Source organism: Oncorhynchus kisutch, unplaced genomic scaffold (genome assembly GCF_002021735.2).
Source record: "Oncorhynchus kisutch isolate 150728-3 unplaced genomic scaffold, Okis_V2 scaffold850, whole genome shotgun sequence".
NCBI lineage: Eukaryota > Metazoa > Chordata > Actinopteri > Salmoniformes > Salmonidae > Oncorhynchus > Oncorhynchus kisutch.
This window is the reverse complement of record NW_022262795.1, coordinates 65001-72500: the sequence shown is the minus strand read 5'-3', so window position 1 is coordinate 72500 and position 7500 is coordinate 65001. Positions and strand designations below refer to the sequence as shown.

The 7500-nt window shown below is 37.4% G+C and overlaps 1 protein-coding gene across 4 annotated transcripts in view; it reads left to right on the top strand.

The window, feature by feature from the left end:
• LOC116362587 (transmembrane protein 8B-like) overlaps positions 1-7500 on the top strand; it is a 37312-nt gene that overhangs the window by 19244 nt on the left and 10568 nt on the right. The window lies entirely within an intron of this gene.

Sequence of the window (7500 nt, the reverse complement as noted above, 5' to 3'; positions counted from 1 at the left end):
TTAGAGGCCAGTTAATTAGGTACACCACCACACTACATATATATTTAATATATATATATATATACAGTACCTAATTAACTGGCCTCTTTGCAAATAAATTCATTAAAAATCCTACAATGTGATTTTACAATGTGAATTTCTGGATTTCTTTCTCTCTAATTTTGTCCGTCATTGTTGAAGTGTACCTATGATGAACATTACAGGCCTCTCTCATCTTTTTAAGTGGGAGAACTTGCACAATTGGTGGCTGACTAAATACTTTTTTGCCCCACTGTGTGTATATATATATAACTCACAGTAGAGAAGAACAGGACAATAGGTTGGGGTTAGTGTGTATATATAACTCACAGTAGAGAAGAACAGGACAATAGGTTGGGGTTAGTGTGTATATATAACTCACAGTAGAGAAGAACAGGACAATAGGTTGGGGTTAGTGTGTATATATAACTCACAGTAGAGAAGAACAGGACAATAGGTTGGGGTTAGTGTGTATATATATAACTCACAGTAGAGAAGAACAGGACAATAGGTTGGGGTTAGTGTGTATATATATAACTCACAGTAGAGAAGAACAGGACAATAGGTTGGGGTTAGTGTGTATATATATAACTCACAGTAGAGAAGAACAGGACAATAGGTTGGGGTTAGTGTGTATATATAACTCACAGTAGAGAAGAACAGGACAATAGGTTGGGGTTAGTGTGTATATATAACTCACAGTAGAGAAGAACAGGACAATAGGTTGGGGTTAGTGTGTATATATAACTCACAGTAGAGAAGAACAGGACAATAGGTTGGGGTTAGTGTGTATATATATAACTCACAGTAGAGAAGAACAGGACAATAGGTTGGGGTTAGTGTGTATATATATAACTCACAGTAGAGAAGAACAGGACAATAGGTTGGGGTTAGTGTGTATATATATAACTCACAGTAGAGAAGAACAGGACAATAGGTTGGGGTTAGTGTGTATATATATAACTCACAGTAGAGAAGAACAGGACAATAGGTTGGGGTTAGTGTGTATATATATAACTCACAGTAGAGAAGAACAGGACAATAGGTTGGGGTTAGTGTGTATATATAACTCACAGTAGAGAAGAACAGGACAATAGGTTGGGGTTAGTGTGTATATATAACTCACAGTAGAGAAGAACAGGACAATAGGTTGGGGTTAGTGTGTATATATAACTCACAGTAGAGAAGAACAGGACAATAGGTTGGGGATAGTGTGTATATATAACTCACAGTAGAGAAGAACAGGACAATAGGTTGGGGTTAGTGTGTATATATAACTCACAGTAGAGAAGAACAGGACAATAGGTTGGGGTTAGTGTGTATATATATAACTCACAGTAGAGAAGAACAGGACAATAGGTTGGGGTTAGTGTGTATATATATAACTCACAGTAGAGAAGAACAGGACAATAGGTTGGGGTTAGTGTGTATATATATATAACTCACAGTAGAGAAGAACAGGACAATAGGTTGGGGTTAGTGTGTATATATATAACTCACAGTGGAGAAGAACAGGACAATAGGTTGGGGTTAGTGTGTATATATATAACTCACAGTAGAGAAGAACAGGACAATAGGTTGGGGTTAGTGTGTATATATATATAACTCACAGTAGAGAAGAACAGGACAATAGGTTGGGGTTAGTGTGTATATATAACTCACAGTAGAGAAGAACAGGACAATAGGTTGGGGTTAGTGTATATATATAACTCACAGTAGAGAAGAACAGGACAATAGGTTGGGGTTAGTGTGTATATATAACTCACAGTAGAGAAGAACAGGACAATAGGTTGGGGTTAGTGTGTGTATATATATAACTCACAGTAGAGAAGAACAGGACAATAGGTTGGGGTTAGTGTGTATATATATAACTCACAGTAGAGAAGAACAGGACAATAGGTTGGGGTTAGTGTGTATATATATATAACTCACAGTAGAGAAGAACAGGACAATAGGTTGGGGTTAGTGTGTATATATATAACTCACAGTAGAGAAGAACAGGACAATAGGTTGGGGTTAGTGTGTATATATATAACTCACAGTAGAGAAGAACAGGACAATAGGTTGGGGTTAGTGTGTATATATATAACTCACAGTAGAGAAGAACAGGACAATAGGTTGGGGTTAGTGTGTATATATAACTCACAGTAGAGAAGAACAGGACAATAGGTTGGGGTTAGTGTGTATATATAACTCACAGTAGAGAAGAACAGGACAATAGGTTGGGGTTAGTGTGTATATATAACTCACAGTAGAGAAGAACAGGACAATAGGTTGGGGTTAGTGTGTATATATATATAACTCACAGTAGAGAAGAACAGGACAATAGGTTGGGGTTAGTGTGTATATATATAACTCACAGTAGAGAAGAACAGGACAATAGGTTGGGGTTAGTGTGTATATATATAACTCACAGTAGAGAAGAACAGGACAATAGGTTGGGGTTAGTGTGTATATATATAACTCACAGTAGAGAAGAACAGGACAATAGGTTGGGGTTAGTGTATATATATATAACTCACAGTAGAGAAGAACAGGACAATAGGTTGGGGTTAGTGTGTATATATAACTCACAGTAGAGAAGAACAGGACAATAGGTTGGGGTTAGTGTGTATATATAACTCACAGTAGAGAAGAACAGGACAATAGGTTGGGGTTAGTGTGTATATATAACTCACAGTAGAGAAGAACAGGACAATAGGTTGGGGTTAGTGTGTATATATAACTCACAGTAGAGAAGAACAGGACAATAGGTTGGGGTTAGTGTGTATATATAACTCACAGTAGAGAAGAACAGGACAATAGGTTGGGGTTAGTGTGTATATATATAACTCACAGTAGAGAAGAACAGGACAATAGGTTGGGGTTAGTGTGTATATATATAACTCACAGTAGAGAAGAACAGGACAATAGGTTGGGGTTAGTGTGTATATATATATAACTCACAGTAGAGAAGAACAGGACAATAGGTTGGGGTTAGTGTGTATATATATATAACTCACAGTGGAGAAGAACAGGACAATAGGTTGGGGTTAGTGTGTATATATATAACTCACAGTAGAGAAGAACAGGACAATAGGTTGGGGTTAGTGTGTATATATATATAACTCACAGTAGAGAAGAACAGGACAATAGGTTGGGGTTAGTGTGTATATATAACTCACAGTAGAGAAGAACAGGACAATAGGTTGGGGTTAGTGTATATATATAACTCACAGTAGAGAAGAACAGGACAATAGGTTGGGGTTAGTGTGTATATATAACTCACAGTAGAGAAGAACAGGACAATAGGTTGGGGTTAGTGTGTGTATATATATAACTCACAGTAGAGAAGAACAGGACAATAGGTTGGGGTTAGTGTGTATATATATAACTCACAGTAGAGAAGAACAGGACAATAGGTTGGGGTTAGTGTGTATATATATAACTCACAGTAGAGAAGAACAGGACAATAGGTTGGGGTTAGTGTGTATATATATAACTCACAGTAGAGAAGAACAGGACAATAGGTTGGGGTTAGTGTGTATATATAACTCACAGTAGAGAAGAACAGGACAATAGGTTGGGGTTAGTGTATATATATAACTCACAGTAGAGAAGAACAGGACAATAGGTTGGGGTTAGTGTGTATATATATAACTCACAGTAGAGAAGAACAGGACAATAGGTTGGGGTTAGTGTGTATATATAACTCACAGTAGAGAAGAACAGGACAATAGGTTGGGGTTAGTGTGTATATATAACTCACAGTAGAGAAGAACAGGACAATAGGTTGGGGTTAGTGTGTATATATAACTCACAGTAGAGAAGAACAGGACAATAGGTTGGGGTTAGTGTGTATATATAACTCACAGTAGAGAAGAACAGGACAATAGGTTGGGGTTAGTGTGTATATATATAACTCACAGTGGAGAAGAACAGGACAATAGGTTGGGGTTAGTGTGTATATATAACTCACAGTGGAGAAGAACAGGACAATAGGTTGGGGTTAGTGTGTATATATATAACTCACAGTAGAGAAGAACAGGACAATAGGTTGGGGTTAGTGTGTATATATATAACTCACAGTAGAGAAGAACAGGACAATAGGTTGGGGTTAGTGTGTATATATAACTCACAGTAGAGAAGAACAGGACAATAGGTTGGGGTTAGTGTGTATATATATAACTCACAGTAGAGAAGAACAGGACAATAGGTTGGGGTTAGTGTGTATATATATAACTCACAGTAGAGAAGAACAGGACAATAGGTTGGGGTTAGTGTGTATATTTAACTCACAGTAGAGAAGAACAGGACAATAGGTTGGGGTTAGTGTGTATATATATAACTCACAGTAGAGAAGAACAGGACAATAGGTTGGGGTTAGTGTGTATATATATAACTCACAGTAGAGAAGAACAGGACAATAGGTTGGGGTTAGTGTGTATATATATAACTCACAGTAGAGAAGAACAGGACAATAGGTTGGGGTTAGTGTGTATATATATAACTCACAGTAGAGAAGAACAGGACAATAGGTTGGGGTTAGTGTGTATATATATAACTCACAGTGGAGAAGAACAGGACAATAGGTTGGGGTTAGTGTGTATATATATAACTCACAGTAGAGAAGAACAGGACAATAGGTTGGGGTTAGTGTGTATATATAACTCACAGTAGAGAAGAACAGGACAATAGGTTGGGGTTAGTGTGTATATATAACTCACAGTAGAGAAGAACAGGACAATAGGTTGGGGTTAGTGTGTATATATATAACTCACAGTGGAGAAGAACAGGACAATAGGTTGGGGTTAGTGTGTATATATAACTCACAGTGGAGAAGAACAGGACAATAGGTTGGGGTTAGTGTGTATATATATAACTCACAGTAGAGAAGAACAGGACAATAGGTTGGGGTTAGTGTGTATATATATAACTCACAGTAGAGAAGAACAGGACAATAGGTTGGGGTTAGTGTGTATATATAACTCACAGTAGAGAAGAACAGGACAATAGGTTGGGGTTAGTGTGTATATATATAACTCACAGTAGAGAAGAACAGGACAATAGGTTGGGGTTAGTGTGTATATATATAACTCACAGTAGAGAAGAACAGGACAATAGGTTGGGGTTAGTGTGTATATTTAACTCACAGTAGAGAAGAACAGGACAATAGGTTGGGGTTAGTGTGTATATATATAACTCACAGTAGAGAAGAACAGGACAATAGGTTGGGGTTAGTGTGTATATATATAACTCACAGTAGAGAAGAACAGGACAATAGGTTGGGGTTAGTGTGTATATATATAACTCACAGTAGAGAAGAACAGGACAATAGGTTGGGGTTAGTGTGTATATATATAACTCACAGTAGAGAAGAACAGGACAATAGGTTGGGGTTAGTGTGTATATATATAACTCACAGTGGAGAAGAACAGGACAATAGGTTGGGGTTAGTGTGTATATATATAACTCACAGTAGAGAAGAACAGGACAATAGGTTGGGGTTAGTGTGTATATATATAACTCACAGTGGAGAAGAACAGGACAATAGGTTGGGGTTAGTGTGTATATATATAACTCACAGTAGAGAAGAACAGGACAATAGGTTGGGGTTAGTGTGTATATATATAACTCACAGTAGAGAAGAACAGGACAATAGGTTGGGGTTAGTGTGTATATATATAACTCACAGTGGAGAAGAACAGGACAATAGGTTGGGGTTAGTGTGTATATATATAACTCACAGTAGAGAAGAACAGGACAATAGGTTGGGGTTAGTGTGTATATATATAACTCACAGTAGAGAAGAACAGGACAATAGGTTGGGGTTAGTGTGTATATATATAACTCACAGTAGAGAAGAACAGGACAATAGGTTGGGGTTAGTGTGTATATATATAACTCACAGTAGAGAAGAACAGGACAATAGGTTGGGGTTAGTGTGTATATATATAACTCACAGTAGAGAAGAACAGGACAATAGGTTGGGGTTAGTGTGTATATATATAACTCACAGTAGAGAAGAACAGGACAATAGGTTGGGGTTAGTGTGTATATATATAACTCACAGTAGAGAAGAACAGGACAATAGGTTGGGGTTAGTGTGTATATATATAACTCACAGTGGAGAAGAACAGGACAATAGGTTGGGGTTAGTGTGTATATATATAACTCACAGTAGAGAAGAACAGGACAATAGGTTGGGGTTAGTGTGTATATATAACTCACAGTAGAGAAGAACAGGACAATAGGTTGGGGTTAGTGTGTATATATATAACTCACAGTAGAGAAGAACAGGACAATAGGTTGGGGTTAGTGTGTATATATATAACTCACAGTAGAGAAGAACAGGACAATAGGTTGGGGTTAGTGTGTATATATATAACTCACAGTAGAGAAGAACAGGACAATAGGTTGGGGTTAGTGTATATATATAACTCACAGTAGAGAAGAACAGGACAATAGGTTGGGGTTAGTGTGTATATATATAACTCACAGTAGAGAAGAACAGGACAATAGGTTGGGGTTAGTGTGTATATATAACTCACAGTAGAGAAGAACAGGACAATAGGTTGGGGTTAGTGTGTATATATAACTCACAGTAGAGAAGAACAGGACAATAGGTTGGGGTTAGTGTGTATATATATAACTCACAGTAGAGAAGAACAGGACAATAGGTTGGGGTTAGTGTGTATATATAACTCACAGTGGAGAAGAACAGGACAATAGGTTGGGGTTAGTGTGTATATATATAACTCACAGTAGAGAAGAACAGGACAATAGGTTGGGGTTAGTGTGTATATATATAACTCACAGTAGAGAAGAACAGGACAATAGGTTGGGGTTAGTGTGTATATATATAACTCACAGTAGAGAAGAACAGGACAATAGGTTGGGGTTAGTGTGTATATATATAACTCACAGTAGAGAAGAACAGGACAATAGGTTGGGGTTAGTGTGTATATATATAACTCACAGTGGAGAAGAACAGGACAATAGGTTGGGGTTAGTGTGTATATATATAACTCACAGTAGAGAAGAACAGGACAATAGGTTGGGGTTAGTGTGTATATATAACTCACAGTGGAGAAGAACAGGACAATAGGTTGGGGTTAGTGTGTATATATATAACTCACAGTAGAGAAGAACAGGACAATAGGTTGGGGTTAGTGTGTATATATAACTCACAGTAGAGAAGAACAGGACAATAGGTTGGGGTTAGTGTGTATATATATAACTCACAGTAGAGAAGAACAGGACAATAGGTTGGGGTTAGTGTGTATATATAACTCACAGTAGAGAAGAACAGGACAATAGGTTGGGGTTAGTGTGTATATATAACTCACAGTAGAGAAGAACAGGACAATAGGTTGGGGTTAGTGTGTATATATATAACTCACAGTAGAGAAGAACAGGACAATAGGTTGGGGTTAGTGTGTATATATATAACTCACAGTAGAGAAGAACAGGACAATAGGTTGGGGTTAGTGTGTATATATA